At 39.2% G+C, this 25,258-nt stretch overlaps 1 long non-coding RNA gene across 1 annotated transcript in view; it reads left to right on the top strand.

Moving 5' to 3' along the window:
• The first annotated feature begins 2,485 nt into the window (after positions 1-2,485).
• Positions 2,486-25,258, top strand: part of LOC309492219 — a 43,735-nt gene continuing 20,962 nt past the window's right edge. The window contains exon 1 of the long non-coding RNA XR_014203474.1: positions 2,486-2,957. This is a non-coding gene — a long non-coding RNA (uncharacterized lncRNA). The remainder of the gene's footprint in view (positions 2,958-25,258) is intronic.

Raw genomic sequence — 25,258 nt, 5'->3', positions numbered from 1 at the left:
ACCGTTAAAACCCTTTACTCCCCGGTCAATGCTCCGACAACAGCCCAGACATGAAGCTACTTCAGCCACCATTCTCCCCAGTCCCTGGTAAGATGCCAAGCCCTGGTCTTTCGTCGGAGATGGCATCCGACTCAGAGACGGAGGTAGAGCCTATACCGCGCCTGAGCTAGAGACTCAAAATAGTTAGTTTGGCAGCTCAGTGAAGCACTTAAAAAAATTTTTTTTTTTTTGGGATTTTTATTTACCTACCTACACCTTATTCTTGTTTAAAATCATTTACATAATATGAATGTATATAGAGCGTGATAAAAAGGTGAGCTTGAAATTGTGGCGTTAAAGGTGACGCGAGCCGAGAAAAATGTTCAGTGCACCCAAATTTTGTGCTGGTGCACCTAAATAAAAAAGTTAGGCGCACCAGTGCAACCAAGGCAAAAGGTTAGTCTGGAGCCCTGCCCTATACCGACTAAGCTAATGAAAGAGATGCTTCCAGAGGTCATAGATTCTCTTCTTACTATCATTAATTAATCTTTGTCTCTAGGATACGTACCAAAAACCTTTAAGCTGGCTATGATTAAACCGCTTGTTAAAAAAAACACAACTTGATCCTACAAAATTAGTCAATTACAGGCTGATCTCGAATCTACCTTTTCTGTCAAAGATACTAGAAAAGGCAGTATCTTCACAACTATGTTCCTTTTTAGAAAGAAATGATATCTGCGAGGATTTTCAGTCAGGATTTAGACCGTACCATAGTACTGAGACAGCTCTCATTAGAGTCACAAATGATTTGCTCTTAAAGGAGAACTCGGCAACTCTAGCGAACTCTAGTCACTTCTTCGCTGATTTTTCCTTTTGTTGTCGCATGTTTTCCCCACGAGCTCCCCCTACAGCTGTGGGGGGGCGTATATTTCACAACACGGTCGTAAAAAACTCACTTGCGGCGGCCTCCTCCCCTCTCTACCGCTGCTCATGTGCGTTTGTTTTGATCGGAGCAAGCCAACTGTATCGTGTGGAGCTATGTCTACCGAGGTGGGTCATCTGGTAATACATCATACATGCGTGTGTGTTTATGTCGAATTGCCGTAAAGCAATTCGTGTTTCGCGCTCGTTCTCGTTCTCGTTCTCGCTTCTCACGAGACTTCCAATTTCTATCTTGCCGGGACGGTAGTCCCCAAGTTGCAAGGTTGGTTTTCCGCCTGGGAACGCTGGGGGGAGCGGGGAAAGTCACCAATATCACCAGAACAGGTTGTTTAACCATCCAAATGAATTCTAGACAGTTTTATTAAGTTAAAAAAGTTACCAAGTTCTCCTTTAAAGGGCATCTTGCAGGTTAGACTACCCAGTGAGTCAAGGTATAGAAAAATAATGTAGGAACTAGATTTAAATATAAATATATACTTCAAGTCAAGTCAAGTCAAGTTTATTTGTATAGCGCTTTTCACAATACAGATTGTATCAAAGCAGCTTCACAGTATTAAATTAAAATAATACAACAAAGTTTGTTTCAAGAGGAATTTATTGATTGATAAAATTAAATTAAATATCCCCAAAATATCCCCAACTGAGCAAGCCAAAGGCAACAGTGGCAAGGAACCGAAAAACTCCATCAAGTGACCTAATGGTGTCCTAAAACTCCATCAGGTGACCTAATGGAGAAAAAAAAACCTTGGGAGAACCCAGGCTCAGTCGGGGGCCAGTTCTCCTCTGGCATTTATGAGCTAGAGGCCGGATTGTAGTTTGAACTGTAGGATTATATGAATGCCTGGCCGAAGAGATGCGACTTTAATCTAGTTTTAAACTGGGAGAGCGAGTCTGAGCAACGAACAGTATCAGGAAGACTATTCCAGAGTTTTGGAGCCAAATGTGAGAATGCTCTCCCTCCTCTGGTGGTTCTGGATATCCTAGGTATGACCAAAAGCCTTGAATTTAGTGATCTTAAAGAGCGCGATGGATTATAGGGCGATAGAAGATCCGTTAAATAGACTGGAGCTAAGCCGTTTAGGGCTTTATAAGTCAGTAGCAATACCTTGTAATTAATACGGAACTTTATAGGTAACCAATGCAGTGATGATAAAATCGGTGTTATATGATCATATTTTCTTGATCTCGTAAGAACTCTAGCGGCGGCATTTTGGACTAACTATAGCTCAGGGGTCGGCAAGTAACTTTGGCCGCGGGCCAATATTGTTTTTAGCCAGTAGATGGCGGGCCAGCTACACGGAGTAGGCCTATGGATACAAATTAAATACTCTTATATAGGCCTATAATTGTGGAATATGATGTGTCCGTCACCATCCGTGGATCATTCATTCAATCTTTTTTTTTTTTTTTTAAATTAAAACCAAAAATAAAAAGATGAAAAACGACTTGTTTTTCCATTATTTATTTCCTGAACTGAAATGAAAAAAACGAATAAGGATGGGTTTTCTGATTGTGCTCAGATCAAAAATAGAAAAAATGAATTACTGGATTAGACTAATTTTAATTTTGATTTTAAAATTTTAATTTAACACCTTATGCATATATCAAGGAAATCATTTTAAACAGATCAAGTACTATTGTGGTAACAGATTACAGCCATTTTAATAAAGGTGTGAATAGCAATCATGCCTCATTCCGTACAGTCCGACTTTTGAACTTTATTCCTTTTTTTTTATTATTATTTATTCGGGGACACACACATACACACCTAAGGTTTAAGGAGGTCTGCGCGGGACTGTTTTTTTTTTTTCATCCCGCTCCCACAAGGTTCTATTCAGCAACCGCTTAAAATATACTCGGTGTTCACCCGCTTTATTTCCCGACCTGACGGGTCCACAAAATTTAGATCTTGTTTCCATAATCTCACATTCAAATGTCTCTAACGGAAAGAAGGAGATGAAGTAGCCTATAATAATTATAAATGCTATACAAAAATTGTGTTCGTGTCAATATAAATAGTAGGCTATTTTAACATTGTACTGTCAGCAGAGAAAAAAAATGCCACAAAAAAAAAAAAAAAGAAATATAAATAACATAAATTAAATAGGACAAAGCCTATCACTCAAATTTCTAAGCAACATAAACGAAAATCATATTGCCCTACTGACGAAATGAAGTAGGCTATTTTCTGCCGAACTATTTCAAACATCCTTGCAAAAAAAGAATGTTGTTGACTGACAATGGTTTCAGTACCAAACAGCTCCTCAGAGCTAGATGTACAGGCGGTCAGAATTAAGTGCGGATACGCGCTGTCAAAAGATGTCGGGAGTGCGAGTGGGCTATTGTCAGTCAGACCGCCCGCTCCGTCCAAAGTACACCAGAGTTCTGACCGCTAACGTCTTTTGACGCGCGAATGGACACAAAGTGGTCAAGCGTATAACTAGACGCGGCAGGCGCGAATTTGACGCGCTATTCGCGTCCGGTGTGAACGCACAGTTATACTTTAAATTGTAATCCCGCGCCGCATGATTCCCTATGGGCGTTTCACACAGTATGCGGCGGTGAAATCGCCGCGCGACTACGGCTTTTCTCAAGTAGTGGAAGAGTTTTGTGCAGCATTTAGGACTACCAAAATAATCCGGCGGGCCAGAAAATATTGCTGGCGGGCCAGTTTTGGCCCGCGGGCCGCCAGTTGCCGTTCCCTGCTATAGCTTGTTTATTGAGGATGCAGGACAACCAGCTAATAAAGTATTACAGTAATCCAGTCTCGAGGTCATGAATGCATGAACTAACTTTTCTGCATCAGAAACTGATAGCATATTACGTAGCTTAGCAATGTTTCTAAGGTGGAAAAAGGCTGTTTTTGTAACATATGAAATATGATTTTCAAAAGACAGGTTGCAATCGAGTATAACACCCAGGGCCCGTATTCATAAAGAATCTTAACGCAAAGAGTAGCTCCTAGTGACAAAATTCTAAGAAAATTCTTAGAAATGTGGGCGTTTACTCTTAAAATTAAAGAAAAAATCCTAGTAAAGAAAAAAGTAATTCAGAAAGCATCTTAACCCTTAAAAGAGGTCTTAAGCTCAAAATTGTTAGGAGCACGGACGAGGACTTTTAAGAGGCTTAAGAGTTTCTTTAGCAGAGGAGAAAATGGCAGAAAGACGAAGAGGGAGAAGAAATGTGTTGCAGACAATGAATAACAGTGAGTTAATAAGACGCTATAGATTAGATCGTGCAGGGATCATGTTTGTGACTGATCTTATTGGAGACACGCTAACATCTCTGATACAGCACAGCGCCAGAAATGAAAGTAATCACTACATTACGATATTTGGCAACTGGGAAAATTCCATGTTTGATACATTAAAACCAACATTCAAACCACCACTTAAATAGACATGCCAGCAATCAGTGTAATTGGAAAGAGTGGAACAATTTTTATCATTCTAAGCCAAGCAAATACCTTATAGGAAATTAACAGCATGGTAAAAAAAAAAAAAAAAAGGATTTATATACACATATAAAAATGTGTGTGTGTGTGTGTGTGAGAACGGTCAAATAGGAAAAATTACGCATGTAATTTCAAAGTGAAGGCTTAGAATAGACCCTATACTTAAAATCACTTTTTTTTTTTTTTCTTCTTGGACAACCAACCAATCACAGTCTTCAAAAGATTGTGTCATACATAGCAACGGGGTCAACCCCGCCTCCTTACTAAGATGAAAGTTTTTGTCTTTTCCTTACTCAGAGTTGCTCTCAGATCGGTCCCGAATCGCTTTTAAGCTAAGACTCCTACGTAAAAGTTTTTAAGCTAAATTAAGAGTTTTCTTAGAGGATTCTTAGAATCTTTATGAATACGGGCCCTGGGCCCGTATTCATAAAGAATCTTAATGCAAAGAGTAGCTCCTAGTGACACAATTCTAAGAAAATTCTTAGAAATGTGGGCGTTTACTCTTAAAGTTAAAGAAAAAATCCTAGTAAAGAAAAAAGTAATTCAGAAAGCATCTTAACCCTTAAAAGAGGTCTTAAGGTCAAAATTGTTAGGAGCACGGACGAGGACTTTTAAGAGGCTTAAGAGTTTCTTTAGCAGAGGAGAAAATGGCAGAAAGACGAAGAGGGAGAAGAAATGTGTTGCACACAATGAATAAGAGTGAGTTAATAAGACGCTATAGATTAGATCGTGCAGGGATCATGTTTGTGACTGATCTTATTAGAGACACGCTAATATCTCCGATACAGCGCAGAAATGCCACAGCGCCAGAAATGAAAGTAATCACTACATTACGATATTTGACAACTGGGAAAATTCCATGTTTGATACATTAAAACCAACATTCAAACCAACATTAAAACCGCCACTTAAATAGACATGCCAGCAATCAGTGGAAAATAATTGGAAAGAGTGGAACAATTTTTATCATTCTAAGCCAAGCAAATACCTTATAGGAAATTAACAGCATGCATGATACATTATTACCATACCATGGTAAATAAAAATAAAAAGGATTTATATACACATATATAATGTGTGTGTGTGTGTGTGTGTGAACGGTCAAATAAGAAAAATGACGCATGTAATTTCAAAGTGAAGGCCTATAGACCCTATACTTAAAATCACTTTTTTTTTTTCTTCTTGGACAACCAACCAATCACAGTCTTCAAAAGATTGTGTCATACATAGCAACGGGGTCAGCCCCGCCTCCTTACTAAGATGAAAGTTTTTAGGCTTGTTCGACTTCATACAGCTCTGCGCAGACCGATCGGCGGCTGACTTGAAGCAGTGCATGCCGGTTAGAAATTGTGTCCGACTTGATACAGCGCCGACGCCACGTGACTGTGACATATGCCATCAAAGTACCGCGAGAGCATTTCGAGAGTAGCCGGAGAACTCAGCCAGCGCAGCTTCTCAAGAGCGGCTGCACTGGGCTGCAGGAGGGCTGATGACGACACAGCTGTCCCACGATTGGCCGGATTCACCGCATGACAACGATCACGTGTGTTTCGTGTTTATTCGAACACCTTTAGTTACTCTAAAGCTCACAAATCAGTTTTTTATAACAGTAAACACTCTTTTCATGTCGTATGTTATATTGTGTCATGTTTATCAAAATAAAACTGATTAAAAAACGTATAGACTCCACTTCATTAATAGTAGCAATTATGTTGAACTTTATTCTTGTTCAAACAGACGCTGTATGAAGCAGTACATAAAGTAGGCATATTGAATGAAAATGTCTCTGAAACATCTGTGTATTATTTGGCCAATATTACATTTATTTCACTGCAGCTGTGGTAAAGTACGCGAACACCACGTGAGCGGTCACTACGGGAACCAGAAAGTGTCCGACTTCACGTCTCCGTTTGCAGCTCCTCCCCGCCTGCACGCGGCTACTCTCGCCGATCGGTTACATCCAGCCGCAGCCGATGTCGAACACACCTTTTGTCTTTTCCTTACTCAGAGTTCCTCTCAGATCGGTCCCGAATTGCTCTTAAGCTAAGACTCCTACGTAAAAGTTTTTTAAGCTAAATTAAGAGTTTTCTGAGAGGATTCTTAGAATCTTTATGAATACGGGCCCAGGTCTTTTACTGTAGAGGATAAAGTAACAGGACATCCTATGATGTTAAAGTTGTATTGTGCGAGGTTTTGTGGGCGGTTTTTTTGAACCGATAAGTATTACCTCTGTCTTGTCTGGATTTAATAAAAGAAAATTACGCCTCATCCAATCTTTTATATCTTTAACACACTCTGTCAATTTGGAAAATTTTGCGTTTTCATCCGGCCTTGATGAAATATATATTTGAGTGTCATCAGCATAACAATGGAAACTAATTCCATGTTTCCTTATAATATTTCCAAGTGGCATCATATATATTGAAAATAACAGAGGGCCTAATACAGATCCCAGCGGCACTCCATAGTTTACTGGAGTTATGATCGATTTTTCTCCATTTAAATAGACAAAATGGTAGCGGTCAGATAGGTATGATTTGAACCAGCCTAGTGCTTGTCCTTGAACACCAGTATAATTTTGTAGTCGATCTAAGAGTAATGTATGATCTATAGTATTGAACGCAGCACTAAGATCAAGTAAAACTAGTATTGAGATACAGCCTTGGTCAGAAGCTAAAAGTAAATCATTTGTGATTTTAACGAGCGCAGTTTCAGTGCTATGATGCGGTCTGAATCCAGACTGAAACTTTTCATAGATATCATTTTGTTGCAAGAAAGAGCCCAGTTGAGCGGACACCACTTTTTCTAATATTTTAGACATAAATGGAAGATTTGAAATGGGTCTATAATTTGCTAGATTATTATGATCTAATTGTGGTTTCTTAATGAGAGGTTTTATAACTGCCAGTTTAAATGTTCTTGGAACATGACCTAGAGATAAAGACGAGTTAATAATATTGAGGAGAGGCTCTTCCACTACAGGTAACACTTCTTTCAGTAGTTTAGTTGGTATAGGATCTAATAAACATGTTGTTGTTTTAGATGAAGTGATACGTTTATTTAACTCTTTTTGTTCTATAGTTGTAAAGCACTGTAATTGTTCTTGCGGGGTGATAGTTGAAGCTGAATTATAAGGCGCGATTGAAGATTGAACGTTTACAATTGTGGTTCTGATGCTTTCTATTTTCTCAGTGAAGAAGTTCATGAAATCATTACTACTGAACTGTAACGGGATATTTTGTTCGGGTGACGTCTGTTTATTTGTTAGTTTAGCCACGGTGTTAAATAAAAACCTTGGATTGTTGGTGAGGTGCTCAGCCCTGGCCGCTTTTAGGGCCTTTTTATAACGTGACATACTGTCTTTCCACGCGATTCTAAAGACCTCTAAATTAGTTTGTTTCCATTTACGCTCTAAAATACGGGTTTCTCTCTTTAGAACATGCGTAGTATTGTTGTACCATGGTGCTTTATTTTTCTCTCTGACCTTTTTTAATTTAATAGGTGCAACCACATCCAATGTTCTAGAGAGAATGGTGCTCATAGTGCTAGTTAGTTCTTCTAGTTCATCTGTTTGTTTGTGTTCAGGCGGCAGCTGAGACAGATTAGATAAGCAATTTGAGAAATTATCTATGGTGGATGGGAGGATTGTTCTGCCTGGTTGATAACGCGACGCCGCATGACATATTACAGCAGTACGTAATATGCAAGTTACCATGTAGTGATCAGTGACTTCATCACTTTGTGGAATGATATCTATATCGGTTGGATCGGTTCCATGTGATATAATTAAATCGAGTGTATGATTAAGACGATGTGTTGGTCGGGTGACGTTTTGCTTGACCCCAAATGAATTTAATAAATCTGTAAACGCAGCTCCTAACGCATCATTTGGATTATCTACGTGTATGTTAAAATCTCCAACAATTAATGCTTTATCGACATTGACTAATAGGTCTGAGAGAAAATCTGCAAACTCTTTTAGGAAATCAGCGTAAGGCCCTGGCGGTCTATATACGGTAGCCAAAGCTAGAGATAATAGGGATGTTTTTCTAACATCTAAGAGCGTAACATTTAGTACAAGTACTTCAAATGAAATAAACTTATAACCCGTTTTCTGAGTAACATTTAGAATATCTCTATAAATGGTTGCAACACCTCCGCCACGACCAATCGAGTCACAAATGATTTCCTCTTAAAGGGCATCTTGCAGGTTAGACTACCCAGTGAGTCAAGGTATAGAAAAATAATGTAGGAACTAGATTTAAATATAAATATATACTTAAACGCTATTAAGGCTTCTAGAGTCGTTTTTGTGAGAAAATTTTACATTGAAACATTTTTTTATTTTAAACTTAACCTTCCTCTGATTATAATCCCCTCAGTTATAAAGGCAGAAATGTCAACACAACCATGGAAAACACTCAAATAATTAATGTAAACATAAGTTTAAAATCACAATGAACACTTAACAATTATCTCTTAACATTAAGGTGCAAAATTAAAGAATACGTAAGAAATGCTTAAAGTGTAATAAAATAGTGCAAAGTGTTAAATATAAACATAGAGAAACCGACAACGGTCTTGCATAATTTGCAGACGACATTGGTCTGACTACTATGGAAGCTTGTTTCCGCCACAGAATAAAACATTTTAAAAGATAATTGCGACTTTTTATCTCACAATTGCGAGTTTACATCTCGCAATTCTGACTTTATTTCTCAGAATTGCGAGATATAAAGTCAGAATTGCGAGATATAAAGTCAGAATTGCGTGAAATAAAGTCGCAATTGCGTGTTATAAAGTCAGAATTGCGAGATATAAAGTCGCAATTGCGTCTTAAGTCAGAATTCTGAATTTTTTTCTAATTGTGAAAATATAAAGTCCAATTCTAAGGGGGAAAAAAAGAATAGCCTCAATAGCCTCAACTATTTTACCTCAGAATAGTTTATATCTCACAAGTCTGACTTTATAACACGCAATTGCGACTTTATATCATGCAATTCTGACTTTATATCTCCCAATTGCGTATTACAAAGTCAGAATTGCGTGATATAAAGTCGCAATTGCGTGATATAAAGTCGCAATTGCGAGAAAAAAAGTCCGAATTCTGACTTAAGACGCAATTGCGACTTTATATCTCGCAATTCTGACTTTATATCACGCAATTCTAACATTATAACACGCAACTGCGACTTTATTTCACACAATTCTGACTTTATATCTCGCAATTCTGACTTTATAACACGCAATTGCGACTTTATTTCACGCAATTCTGACTTTATATCTCGCAATTGTGAGATAAAAAGTCGCAATTATCTTTTAAAATGTTTTATTCTGTGGCGGAAACAAGCTTCCATAGTAGTCAGACCAATGTCGTCTGCAAATTATGCAAGACCGTTGTCGGTTTCTCTATGTTTATATTTAACACTTTGCACTATTTTATTACACTTTAAGCATTTCTTACGTATTCTTTAATTTTGCACCTTAATGTTAAGAGATAATTGAAGTGTTCATTGTGATTTTAAACTTATGTTTACATTAATTATTTGAGTGTTTTCCATGGTTGTGTTGACATTTCTGCCTTTATAACTGAGGGGATTATAATCAGAGGAAGGTTAAGTTTAAAATAAAAAAATGTTTCAATGTAATATATTTGTCTCCTGGTCCTTATTTTAAATAGGTCATAAAAAAATATCAATAATTATCGATATCGACCGATATGAAACCCTTATATTGTGATACAGTTTTCAGCCATATCGCCCAGCCCTATTTCAATGTTTAAGTTTTCTTTACTGACTGACTCACTCATAAAAGATAGTTTTTTGCTGAAATAATGTATGTAACTTCTGTTGCTGTTTGTGGTCAGGGACTATTATTTCCAGCGGAAGGAAGGCTTTTAGTGATTTTACTTCATGAAAGTTGCACAGATACATATTTTTCGGCTTTAATAAATGTATTGTGTAGTAACTGTTTTATAAAAGCAGTAAGGTACTCAAGGCTAGTGTTGGATCATAATTAAATTATCACCTTAATGCTTACATGGTTGAAACCAACAAAAGCACATCCATGTATGACGTAGCAGAAGCGTTTTTGAACTGCAAGATTCTTTAATCTGTAGATTAAAAAAATAATAAAGTACCTGATAGTGAAGTTTGTGGGATGAGAGACAAGATCTATAGCAAAATGATGGCCTCTCACGGTGGCTCCATACAAAGACCAGTCGCTGATGGAGGCACCACAGCCAAAATGGACAGGAGTTCTGCACGAGTCAGGTAAGCAGAATAAAATACACTGTAAATAAACAGTATTAAAACAAAGGGTTAAGTCACTAGTACACATGACCTTCCATGGCTTAATGCTTCCATAAATTACATTTAGGAACTTCATTTTTAATATTCATAATAATTTAACAGAGGTGGAAAGTAACTAACTACAAACACTTTCGGGTAAGGTGTAAACAGCCCCTTAGTGGCGAAACAATGTAATCGATAAATGCGTTACTCTATATGCTGATATGCTGATTTACTCTATTTTGATCGCTATCGTAGACATCAGTGTTTATATTTGAACTTTGCACTTTTATCCCAGTACTATGATCATTTGAACTATTGTGTCACAGAAATAATGGTACTATGAGGTTGAAAAGGCTTTTCAATGCATTCAATCTCACGTCGCTTCCACGCGTCCACTTGAAAGGGATATTACGTCACTCAACACTAAAACATAACGACACATTTCATATTTAACCCTCTGATTATCTTCATTTGGGACGACACTAGTTATCTTTGGGGTCCCCAGACAATAACATTTAATTTTGTAACAGAATAGTAGTTTGTTTTTTTTTATGTAATTTTACACTGTTTATTAATGTTTTTACTCAACATTTGTGCAGTTTTTGGAAGATTTATGATATATTTTAAATTTCTTTAAATAAATAAATATTTATTTAAATAGGCTTTTTACAAAAAACAGCATTTTATGTAAAATTCACTTTATAAAAGACCCATATTTCTAACTTTCATTCATGGGCATAACATGGATAATTTTACATGGTTTAGTGTAAACTTTTTGCCCATATTTTGTAAAATGTAGTTTTAAAAGTAAAAAAATATCATTTTAGCTACTAGATGGCTATAGAGCTCCACTATATGCTATTTGACTAACTGAAAGATATCTTTTCACAAGATTTTCCAGTTGGATTCATATCTAAATATTATGAAATCACAATTCTAACAATAAAAATGTTTGTTTTTTTGTACTGAAATTTAGTTTTTTTCAAATAATGTTACATTATGATTAGAATCAAACCTGAAAAGGATAAAAGTTGAAATTTTAGAGTTTATCATTTATTTCAATCATCTTTTTTTCATATAATTAGTACAAATGTGATCTACACTTCAGTTACTAACTGTAACAGAACAGATATGTACAGTTAGATTATATATTGAGTACAAATACATGACATGAACATTAAAATGCAATGAATTGAACAGCATAAGTTAACAAATAAGCAAATAAAGCCACCTCCGTTTCTCATAACAAGCGCGGGTGAAGCTCCGGGTGTAGCGTTAGCTTCGTCCTGTCACTGGCCTGTAAATCGGGTTGGTCCGGTCGGACATCCTTTATTTCTTAAAGGACTTGTGAAAGGTTTTTATTTGTAAATCAATGACAGAATTTGGTTTAACTTCTGCCATTCTCTCTACGAAAATGATCAGCCTAGCGATGTTTTGACGTAGTCGGAGTGACGGTGTCGCCCGCGCACACTCGCACTCGCAGTAGTGGCAAAGAGCGTTGAGTTGAATGGCAGGTGACGAGAACCAATCAGATTGGATAAAATAACATGTATCCAATTCTGATTCGCCAGGGACGCAGCGACCTGCGTCCGGAGGAGAATCTTTAAGAAACCAATCAGAGACCAGCTTCAGGTCACATTCTGCCCGAGAATTTAAAGACTCCATAGACATCCATTTGTCCGGCGTCCCTCTCACATGAAACTGCATGAAACTTATTGAAAAACATAAAGAAAATATTTGATCGATTAAAGCCAGTTTTTATTAAATGCTGAGGCTCTTACTACTTACATTGTATGAGTAAACTATTTTATTTTTTATTTTTATTTCATTTTTATATCATTTTTGTATACATGTATATTTCTGGACTTTTGATGGGGGCGGCGCCCCAGCGCCCTCTATTGACAAGCCGCTACACAAAATAAAACGTGGCGCCTTTCTAAGCGGGTAAAAAGGATAACTATAATGTATGGCGGAATAGCACTTGGGACTCGTTTTATTTTGTGTCACCATACTTGGTCGTGTAACTACTCGTGTAACTGTATTTAAATAGGGAAAACGTGGAGGTGTTTTGGTCGCTTCTAACTTCATCTCTGTTTGGTCCCTAATGAATGAACTGGGCTAAGCTAAGTGCTATCAAAGTGTCGCCGTGCGCCAGAGCGATTGAGTGCTCACACTGAGACGAGAGAGGTATGTATCAACTCGTCTTAGTTAAGGGAATAACAGTTTAATATGAAAAAACAGTGGAGTGTTCCTTTAAGTTTGTTTGTAGTTTGTCGTCAGTTCGTCAGATAGAGTTCGGGCGTAGATGTTATGGAAAGGTGCATTGTGGGTAACAGCGGCCATTTTAGAGGCAACGCAAAAGCCGGTTTGGAATAAGGTAATAGCATAGCCGGCCGGTCTCCACCGGCACCGAGAAAGAAAGAGTTATGGACCGTGACAAAAAAAAGTATACTAGGGCTGGGATGGTATGGATTTTTTCTTACCGCGGTTGAAAAGCAAGAAATTACCGCGGTATAGCAGTAAACCGCTTTAAACCTCAACCCCCTAGACTATAGGCACCTATATTTAGCGAAGCGGCGCGGAGAGACGTAAGACACAATGTTATTAGACACAATCCATGTCATTATAATCAATGAATCCATGTCATTAGACACAACGTGAACACATGTGAAGGCCAGTGTTTATTTGTATTTATTTTTTTGCGGTGATGAGCTCAGACCCGCGGTAGGCGTCACGTGACCGCGGTATTGCGGTAACCGTCCCGCCCTACTGTATACTGACAAACTTAAGGAAGCCAAACAACGCTACTTACATTTTTTGTGATTATAGGCGGAATCAATCCCTATGAACAAAGCATGGAGTAATAATTATGAAAGCTTACCAAGCCTCAGTTTCCCTGATATTTTCTCCTACTTGGTCTGTGGAGTGAGCGCTTACACCTCGGATCCAGGGCCAGATTAACAATTTCATGTGCCCTGGGCAACAACATTTAAAAACTTGTCACTGGAGGCTCACTATGGCAAGCCGTTTTAGCTTAAATTGTACCCAGCGTTACTCGTCGTAATTGCATTTTTACTAGTAAGAATTCAATTAGAGAGCTCTACAATTCAATTCTTACTAGTAGCAATTACAATTAGAGAGCTCTCCAATTCAATTATTACTAGTAAGAATTACAATTATAGAGCTCTCTAATTCAATTATTACTAGTAACAATTCCAATTAGAGAGCTCTACAAATGAATTTTTACTAGTCGTATGTCTCCATTGACTTCCATTCATTTTTAATTACGGAGCTCTACAATTGAATTGTTACTAGTAAGAATTACAATTAGAGAGCTCTCTAATTCAATTATTACTATTAACAATTACAATTAGAGAGCTCTCTAATTAAATTCTTACTAGTAAGAATGCAATTACAGAGCTCTCTAATTGAATTTTTACTAGTAAAAATATGAATTAAAGATATGTATAATTGCAGAGCTCTGTAATTGAATTAAAGAGCTCTGCAATTACATTCTTACAAGTAACAATTCAATTGTAGAGCTCCGTAATTAAAAATGAATGGAAGTCAATGGAGACATATGACTTGTAAAAATTCATTTGTTGAGCTCTCTAATTGGAATTGTTACTAGTAAGAACTGAATTAGAGAGCTCTGTAATTGTAATTCTTACTAGTAATAATTGAATTGTAGAGCTCTCTAATTGTAATTGCTACTAGTAATAATTGAATTGTAGAGCTCTCTAATTGTAATTGCTACTAGTAAGAATTGAATTGTAGAGCTCTCTAATTGAATTCTTACTAGTAAACAGCGCCGCCGCTCCCACCACGCGCATCACGCGCAGTGCGTAGGGCACCAAGTGCTGAGGGGGCACCAAAAATTAATAAAAAAAATAAATAATTATAATGCCGATATTATTTCAGTATAGAAATATTATTAGGCATAAACTTTGGCAACGCACGTAACAAAAAAGGGGGAACAAGATAATTTAATTGCTCTAGTATAAAAAAAGTACCGCCCCCTCGCCCCCCGTTGGATGGTCCGTGCCGGTTGTTCGCGCGGGCGCCTGACGAAGTTTGACAGACAGACAGTAGGCAACTTTTTTGGAAATGGCCCCGAAAAGACAGCAGGAGTCAGGATCTGAGAAAAGAAAGAAAAAGAAACTGCGAGATGATGCCCGTGCATCACTTGCAGGTAAGTCCATGTTTAATCATTCTTAAATACGGGAAATGTGCTGCATGTGCTGCTGCTAATCGTAATGCGCCTCGAACTTGCTGACGTTAATGTTAGCAAACTATGTTATTATTATAACTTATAACTTCGGTGCAAGCTAAATTGAGATTTTACTGTTAAACATTACCTATTTTACAAATAACTGACGCCAGCTAGCTGTTACTTTCTTTCTTTAGATATTGAGCAGTAGTTTATGGTTTATTTTGACGTGACGGTGGTTAATACTTTCTCAGTAACAGTAAACGTTAGCAGTCAGTGCTGTGCACATGGTAGGCTAACAATTCCTCTTAAATATATATATAAAAATATAAAATGTCATTATGAATGATATAAAGCAAAGATTACTGTTGAATTGTGTGCATTTTGCACCTCAATCTATTATGCTTTTATATTATATTATATTGGATTTATCAAATAGTTGATAAATAAGGAATAAAGGGGGAGAACTCCTTGGCTGCCATGCTTTCAGTTTTAAATGTTTATAATTTTTTTCCGGTATAAGATTCTTTGTTTGAATATTTTGTCTAATAAATGTAATTTATTCAAAGTGACATTGCATTTGGGAAAAACATGTCTGGATTATTTTGAATTTTTTTTTATTTTGCTATTCTGTTTACTGAAGAAAAGTTTGCACTTTCAAATGTGTGTGTGTTGGCTATTCTACATATGTTTACAAAGTCAGCAAAGCTGTGAAGATTTTACTTTCTCTGTTTAGTGTTCTTAAGTTTTCTACTGTGATGCTGCTATTGTGTTATTATTGGTATTGAGTTCTATGTTTGGTAATAAAAAGTTAAACTGGCAAAAACAAACTTTTTTTTTTTTCAGGGTCGGGGTGGGGGGCATCATAAAGGAATTATGCTTAGGGCACCAAAATGGCTAGCAGCGGCACTGCTAGTAAAAATGCAATTACGACGAGTAACGCTGGGTACAATTTAAGCTAAAACGGCTTGCCATACTCACCTGCAGTTCACAAATGGATGAGTGCAAGATCTGCAGATCTACAAAGTAAACGCGGAGAAAACAATCGTTCGCACTAAGGTACCGTTAACAAGCATCAGTGGTGACACACACACACACACACACACACACACTTGTCAGATTCTGTGAGCTATGAAGCTTGTCTATGCGGGTTTGTTACACTTCAGGAGTAATTTATCATACGTGCAATAATCCACTGTTTTCGTCCGGTAGTAGGCTATAATATTGACGACCAGCGGCGACCCAAGCCATCCGACGCCTCTTTGGGATTTCAGACACCAAGTCTCCTTGTGTTTTTTCCAAGTAGGAAAATGGGGAAAACTAATATGATTTATGAGGCGTTTGCCCTGTCGATAATGAGACCGATTACAGCAGTTCACAATAAAGCAATACTGAACCATTTTCCAAAAAATAACCTAAATTAATGACCAAATGACCAACGTTACTGCCTACTATACGCTACTATACAGTACATCTACTTCCGTACCGTGATTCCCACAATGCGACGTGACGATCCCGAACTCTATTGTTGTTAAGTATGAATTAAGTTTTTGGTATCTTGAAGTTTATTATAAAGAATTATTATACATTAATATAACACACAGACACAAACCACAAATACAAACAACATACTAAAAGAAACCAGAAAAGATTAATGTGCGTTTTTTCCTTTCCTCACAAAACAGCTGTGAGTGACGACAACACGGAGCGGGTAAGAAAAGCTGCTCTGATTGGTAGGGCTGGTTACCGAGTTCGATACTTTTTAGGGTACCGACCGAATTGCCTCGATACTATCGAGTATCGAGAGAGGACAGGCCTGATTTTTAGTTCATGTTTTGTTTCTGTTTGTGTTGCTATCATTTATTTTAGTATATTAATATAGTATATTAATTTACTATCGAGTATCGAAAAATGACGTTGGTCGGTTCCAGATTTCGATACCGAAGGTGCAAGAATAATTTGCAGAGCTTTTCGAATTAATCGCGTATTGCGGGATAGACAGGATCCTTTAGCGCAGCGCGACAGTGTAATTATTGAGAGATATCGTTTTTCTCGTGAGGGTGTTATTTACATCATTAATTTGTTGGAACCACACATTAAGTGTTCAACACGGAGGAGTCGGGCTTTGACAACTGCACAGACTGTGTGCATTGCCCTGAGATTCTTTGCGAGTGGCACTTTCCTTTACACTATTGGAGATGCAGAGAACTTGGTGAAAAGTGCTGTCTGTCGTGCCGTTCGCAAAGTTTACCTGGCACTCAAGCAGTTTTTAGGGTTTTTTGTGGTATTTCCAAGCCACTTAAGACCCCAGGTTGTAAAGCAGAATTTTTTTTGCTATTGCAGGTACATTTATAATTGTTAATGACATGCAATCATGACCATGCCAAAAAGTATGACTAACAGTATGTGTCCTTCAGGCTTCCCTAACGTGATTGGTGCCATAGACTGCACACACATCCCCATCAAGGCCCCACCAGGCCCCAATGAAGGGGATTTTGTGAACCGAAAGGGGGTTCACAGTGTAAATGTGCAGGTAAGTTACTATTACAATTTATAATATTCCAGATTAGTAATATATATGACATTAAAGAAAAAAGAATGCAGTTGACTGACTGTTGGGTAGACTAGTGTGGTGCTGGTGGATATTGAGCAGACATAAGTCGTCCGGTCAGAGACGAAGTACACTTTAATGGATTGAGGCTTGTAGAGACATTTACAGTCGTAGAATTGAGTTGAGTGAACAATTGCAGTACAAGTAGTAGAGGGTATGACAGAGTAGTTTGGAGTAACGTAATATGAGTGGTTTTGTATATGAACGCACTCTGCAACAACAACAGTAACAGCGGGACACTAGCAAAGTCTCTATACGAGCTCTCCGAACTGCTTCCCGTTAAAAGGAAAATTACTGAGTCATCAGAGTAATGCGTCTTAAAGTCACAAGGGGGCGCTAATGTCTCAATATATGCATAGCTGGCCTTTTCAACACTGACTAAAATCTCTTAGATGGTGTGTGACTATGTTCCATATCACAAATGTGGAAGCAAAATGGCCAGGATCAGTGCATGACTCAAGAATTTTCAGAGAGTCACATTTATGCACATTATTTGAACGTGGTAAGGGAACATATAAATGTCAAGCTCACAGTATTACACACACTTATGCTGAGCCTAACAAAACTGCATTTTTCCATTATACAGGGGATTTTGACGGGATCCTGCTTGGAGACAGGGGCTATGCCTGCAGGCAGTATTTTATGACGGCCTTCCCTGACCCAAACCCTGGACCACAAACCCGTTACAATGCAGCTCTAGCCAGGACAAGGGCACGCATTGAAATAACCTTTGGGCAACTAAAGGAAAGATTTCACAGTGTCTGAAAAGTCTGAGGGTATCACCTGACTGTGACATAATTGTTCCATGTGCCATATTGCATAACATTGCCACTATCAGAAAGGAGAGGAGCCCTGTGGTGGGGGTGCAGCCTGATGATGACGACCTCCAGCCAGTGCACTTGGACCAACCTAGTGGCAGAGCTGCACGGGACAGAATTGTGGAACACCATTTTTGAATGTGTAATAAAAGACAAGACAAATATGCTTAGTTCCTGGAGTTTTATTTAAACAATTCTTTATAAAGAAAAGCCAGCAAGTCATCTTTTGCCTGCAATAAGAGATAGTTATGTAAAGTCAGCGATACTACGTGTCAAATGGTGTATTAGCACTTACTCTGAAGGTCCTTTTGAAGCAACTCAATCTCTAGTGCAATTTTTCTCTTTTTCAAGTTGTCGAGTTCAATTTCTCCTCTTAATTTGTGTTTTTTCAGGTCAAAATGCTTGATTTTTTGTTGAAGATGCCGTTTATATAGGGAATGGATGTCACCCTGTGTCATTTTGTAAAAAAAAAAAAAAAAACGGGCCAAAACATGCCTCATGCTACAAAAGTAAAAAGTAAAAGTACAACACTGTCCACCTCTGTATCAGTTCTTTTGTGCAGACTCTTCTGCAAGCCTTTCTCTAGGTGTGGACTCCTGCAACTCATATTGCAGACAGAAAGAATAGGTACACAAGTATATACAAATTAGTGTAAAGTTATTTATGCACTTACAGGTTCTTCCTCCAAAGGACAGTCATCTGAGAGGGTTTCTTCACTGTCCTGTGCAATGGAAATAAATGGGCATTACAAAGTGTTGCACTTTCTTCCCTTTATGCAAGTTAGAAAAAGTACACAACTTACTGCATATGCTTCAGCCACCACTTGCTTGGGAACAGGTAAAAGTGTTGGTGTATTATGTAAAACTGCACAAAAGAGGGGAAAAAAAAATGTCATTACAATTAACTACACTGTAAAAAATATAATGTGATCAAGAACTCATGGCAACATATTTTATATTAACTAAAAGTTTAGAAGTTTTCACTTTCACAAACGGTTGAAATGACTGTACCAGCCATTTGGATTATACTTCATTTAATGCAGCAACAAATCATTTGACAGTGTACTAAGAGAATTGAAAGCTCATTTAGCCTACCAGTAATGAAGGTGTTGCTGCTACTGGTCCCTGGCTTTGGGTCTGAGGAAGAGCTGCCCCCGGGGATGCCCATCTCCACAATGGTTCGGTTTTCATTCAACCCAAGGGCCAGCTCCTCTGCTGGGGTATATTGTGGTGGTGCAGGACCACCACCTGTTTTATTGATTTTTTCAGCCTTTTTCTTGGTGGTTGTTATAAACAGACAAACACATTATTTAACAGTGGCTTTTAAAAAGAGGGGAAAAAAGTGGCTTTTTAAAATAAAGACAGTATAAGAATTAAAGGCTAACATTTTGTAGAATATTCTTGTTATTCACTTTTACTTGTCCCCATGTTCTAGTGGGTCCCGTGGTGGCTCTGACATAAAAGAACAAAGTAAATATGAAATTATTAAAATGCAAAACTACATACTGTAGAAAGTGATAGAAACATGGACCATGGACAGCACTTACGCATTTAATTTGTCTGCTACTTTTTGCCAGCCCTCTCTCCTGGCTTTTGCAGACTTTGAGATGTTCCCTGTCATTTTAATTAAAGACTCAAATTCGGCATAACCTTCTGTGAGGGACCGAGAAGACAAGAACAAGGAACACAAGCTTTGCACAAAAAAAAAAAGGGGTCTTTATTTGAACCCAAGAAAAAAATTTAATTTTACAAACTCATACATTTCTTACAATAAAATAAAACAAACAGACAGAAAATGAGCTCAAAAACAGTTAGACAAAAACCAACGAAACAAACTAAAACTGACCTGCTCAAATGAACAAAGCAACAGCTTATAAAGGAAAGGATGGGCCCATTACAAATTAAGAGGGGAAACAATTTAACTTTACATTCAACATATAACCTTAAATAAAGCAAAAATGTAATCAAATATCGTAAATATACAACTAAATAAATCAACTTATGAAGACAGTAGCGTTTCTTCCTCCCCCGGGCAATTCCCAGCAAATGGTAGGTCCGGGCGTAACCAATAATACTTCAATTCTGTTCCTGCCCGGACTCTAATCCTTGTCACGCCAGGATGCGGCTGCAGCGGACCATGCCTGAAGTTCATCACGGACAGTAAACTTAAACTCAAAGTAGAAACAAATATAAGTAACATATACATATAACGTAACTAATTTGTGTGCACTTCAAATCAGTAACTATGTATATAAAAATGTGCTGTAAATGTAAACATGAAAACCCAATAAAGAAGCGATTAATATTGTTTGTTTGGTGTGGTTATGATCCATCATTATACTGAAATGAATGTGAATAACAAAATAAAGATTATTCGTGTGTGTGTGTGTGTGTGTGTGGTTACAACTACATTACCGCTCTTGTGCGGCCACCACTCGGGCCGTCCCACCTTCCATTAAAAGCTCTTGTTCTGCTTGGGAGAAAAACTGGGCACATTCTTTGGCCATGCTGAACAGCCAATAGCAGCGTTGCTGATCATTGTTTCTACTATTGATACATATCCCCTTTTAAACCAACACAAGAACGCGCAATTATCTCAGATAACCAGAGAATGTCTAATAGGAAGAGAATTGGCACTCTCTGGTTACTTCCGGTTTCTGGACTGGCTGCAGTAACACGTCTCTGTCCATGCGGGGGCGCTCACAGGCGAGTGCAGAATGAATGGAGGTCTATGGCGCTATACCAATCAAATTCCACTTTTCTCAGGATATAATTTTTTGTCTAGTAATTTGAATGTTGTATCCGAAAGGAGATGCAAAGAAATTACACATTGCTGGGTGTTAGATTTTTTAGAGTCACTTATTTGCTTTAAAAAGTCTTTTAAAATGTCAATGACGTCATACACAGTGATAGTGCTTTACGGCAATCCTTCAGTCACTTTGGTGCTTTCGCGCTCTGCACTTTCTTTTCTCTCGAGGCATCGACAACACAGCCGACACAGGTAAACACACAACACAGCTGACACAGGTAAACACACAACACAGCTGACACAGGTAAACACAACACAGCTGACACAGGTAAACACACAACACAGCTGACACAGGTAAACACACAACACAGCTGACACAGGTAAACACACAACACAGCTGACACAGGTAAACACACAACACAGCTGACACAGGTAAATACACGTGCTAGAAGAGTTTTTGTTTTGTTTGTTTCTGGTCCCGCTCCGGATGCCACGATGCCATCAAGCGGCATCGTTCATTAGCAGAATGCTAGCGTGTTATGGGCAACAACAACTCAACCTGTAAGAAATCGAAAGGACATAAGTACTCGTTCATTCAATTTTCGACCTATAACCCATGTTGAACTTGCAAAACCTACAATCAAATCTGAGATTTCTCAACGGCAATCGGGTGAAAGAGACAAATTTAGCCGTCTAGCTCCATAGACTCCCATTCAGTCTGCACTCGCCCGCGATCACCTCCAGTGGAATTGTAATGGAACTGCAACCAAGATCGATACAATGGGGCTAATAGGAAGTGCCAAGGCTCTCCGTAGACGGGCTCTGAGATAACTCAAGCCAGCGATACTAATCATAAACAACAGGTGTGTTTTTATCCGGATCATGATTAGCACGATGATATCATCTTGGATGTCTCATTTGATCTCGGATGTTTTAAGCAACGTACGAAGAACGGGCCCCTGGTGTTCTTGACGGGTTTTTGAGATTTAGCCAACTTTATGTTGGCAGTTTATGTTAACAGCTATCAAGTATTTCACCCGAATGGCCATCAGTATTGACAATTTTCTGGGATGATGGATGGATGTGATCAATGAAAAAAATGGAAAGAAAGAAAGGGCAGAGATGTGGTTAGGAATGAAAAGTCAGTAGGCCTATGTAGTTTCTTCATTCACTGTGACCTTAGTCTCGCGTAGCCAGACCTTCAGACTGACGGCAGAAGGTCTGGACTCTATCGCAGCATTTCTTGGCCAAGGACCGCCCAAGAGGACGTTTGACTGACATGTAACACAACCAATCACAGTTTGTTTTATACCGCGTCATATTTAGGGGCGTGACAATATAATGTTGATGTCCCTACAATAACAGACCGGCGTGCATCTAATAAATTATTCAAGAACCTTGTGCAAGTTTACTGCATCAATGGAGCCGCGAACTTCACATACTTTTGAAAATACAGCGTTTAGTTGATCGTGTAAGCGCTCATTGTCTCAGTTGTAAAAACAACGGCTTTCTTCTTCCATGAGGGGTTTTGGCGTCATGACATTTGTTTCCCGGAAATCCGATAAAATTCAACCAATCAGATGACGACTTCGACATTCCTGAAGTGTTTCCAGTTAAGTGTACCATATGCATCAGACGTTTAGCCAACGTTCCGTGGGCGTGACGTCTGAGGCTGAGACTACTGTGACCTATACCTGCACTGGATGGCCAATTTCACATGTATTCTGTGTATTTTCAAAATATAAAATACTGTATTTGTATTTAAATAAAAAAGTTCACACAGTATTTTGTATTTGTATTTTAAATGCATTTCCATGTATTTATTAACCTGTTGCAAGAAAACTTTGTCTTTGGTGTAACGAGGACGCTGAGGCTGAGTGAGAATCCATGTGCAGAAGTTTATTAAAGACAGTTTCCACAAACAAATACGATGAGGCAGGCAGAGGGTCAAAACCAAGGTAGCAGTCAGATCTTTCAACATACAAAGGGGAATTCCAAAAGGCAAGAGTGAGTAGGCAGGCAATAGGTCCAAGCAAAAACATCAGTCCGATCAGGCAACCAAAACAAAGGGGATAATCCAGTAAATCGAAAAACAGAGAACCAGGCAGAATCATACACAGTAGACAGGCCGGATAAACAGGAAATAACGCTCGGTAAGGCAGGTAAACTGGCAATACTTCGCAATGAGTACAAGAATGGTCTCTGGTTAAATAGCAGTCAAAACAGGAAATGAGTGCAGAAGAAGCAGAGGGAGTGGAACACAGTCAGTACTCAGGTGAGGGCTCCCTCTGCTGGTTTGGCATTACAGAACCCCCTCCTCTAGGAGCGACTCCTGGAGCTCGTCGTGGGCGTCCCCGTGGTCGTGGCGCTGGTCGGTCGGGTCTGGCTCGATGAAATTCCTCGATGAGAGATGGATCCAAAATGTCCCGGGCAGCTACCCACGAGCTCTCAGGTCCATAGCCCTCCCAGTCCACCAGATATTGGAGCCGACCCTCTCTTCATCGTGAGTCTAGTAACTCATTCACTTGATAAGCAGGAGTTCCATCAATGTCCAATGGAGGTGGTGGTTCTGGGGCCTCATGGCCAGGGTCAGCATTCGGGTGGACCGGTTTAAGGAGGGAGACATGGAAGGAGGGAGAGATTCGGTAGTTATCAGGAAGCTCCAATTGGTAAGTGACCTCATTAATTCTCTTAAGAATCTTAAAAGGGCCAACATACCTTGGACTGAGCTTCCTGCTTGGTAGCCGTAACTTGATGTTCTTTGTCGAGAGCCAGACCCATTGTCCTGGTTGGTAGGGAGGATGTGGGCGACGTCGTCTGTTGGCCTGGAACTCCTGTGTTCTCACGGCCCGCTGGAGACGGACGTGTGCACTGTCCCACACCCTCTCGCTACGTTGAATCCAGTCGTTCACCGCTGGGACTGAGGAAGGTTCGCCAGACCACGGGAACAAGGGAGGTTGGAACCCCAGAACATACTGAAAGGGGGTCAGGCCAGTGGATGTGTGTGTGAGAGAGTTCTGAGCATATTCTGCCCAAGGTAGAAACTCAGACCATCGATGTTGCTCTCGACTGCAGTAGGTTCGTAGGTATCTGCCAATTTCTTGATTGAGGCGTTCAACTTGGCCGTTGGCTTGAGGATGATATCCTGACGTGAGACTAACGTTAATATCCAATTGTTTGCAGAAAGCTCTCCAGACCTGAGAAGTGAATTTTGTGCCCCGATCACTGACAATATCTTCTGGGAGACCATATACTCTGAAGACATGGTGGAACAGGGCTTGGGCTGTTTCCATGGCAGTAGGTAGTCCCTTTAATGGGATTAGGCGACAGGATTTTGAGAAACGGTCTATAATGACTAGAATAGTGGTACAATTGTCGGAGGGAGGTAGATCAGTGACAAAGTCTATGGATAGGTGGGATCATGGGCGTTGTGGGATGGGTAGTGGTTGTAGGAGACCGGAGGGTAACTCTTTAGGGGTTTTGGACTGGGCACAGACTTGACAAGACTTTACATAAGCGGTGACCTCTTTGGCCATTGCAGGCCACCAAAATGAATTTTGTAGCAGACGAATAGTGCGAGAAATACCGGGGTGGCCTGCACTAATGGAAGTGTGGATCCATTGCATGATACGTTGACGTAGACATAGTGGTACGTACTGTTTGTCATGAGGGCAGTGAGCAGGTGGTGGTTCATGTTGTTGTTCTTCTTGTAATTCCTCCATGATGTCCCAGAAAACTGGAGCGAGGATGACAGAGTAAGGAAGGATGGGTTCTGGGGTGAGAGGTTTTGTGGGAAGGTCGTATCGTCTGGAGAGGGCATCTGCTTTACAGTTCTTACTGCCGGGCCGATAGGTTACTGTAAACTGGAAGCGAGTGAAGAATAGAGCCCAACGAGCTTGACGTGGGTTAAGACGTTTTGCGCTTTTGATATACTCCAAATTTTTGTGATCTGTGATGATTTGAAATGGGTGGGCCGCCCCCTCCAACCAATGTCGCCACTCCTCGATGGCTGCCTTCATGGATAGCAGTTCCTTGTTCCCCACATCATAATTCCGTTCAGCGGCGGTTAGTTTCCTTGAAAAGAATGCGCATGGATGTAGTTTGCCTGGTTGACCGTGTCTCTGTGAGAGTACTGCCCCGATTCCACAGTCGGAGGCATCCACTTCTACTATAAAAGGTAAACTGGGGTTTGGGTGTTTCAGA

This window comes from Leuciscus leuciscus (assembly GCF_965113295.1).
Source record: "Leuciscus leuciscus genome assembly, chromosome: 2".
Lineage (NCBI taxonomy): Eukaryota > Metazoa > Chordata > Actinopteri > Cypriniformes > Leuciscidae > Leuciscus > Leuciscus leuciscus.
The sequence above is the reverse complement of the archived record's forward strand: the minus strand, read 5'-3'. Positions and strand labels throughout refer to the sequence as shown.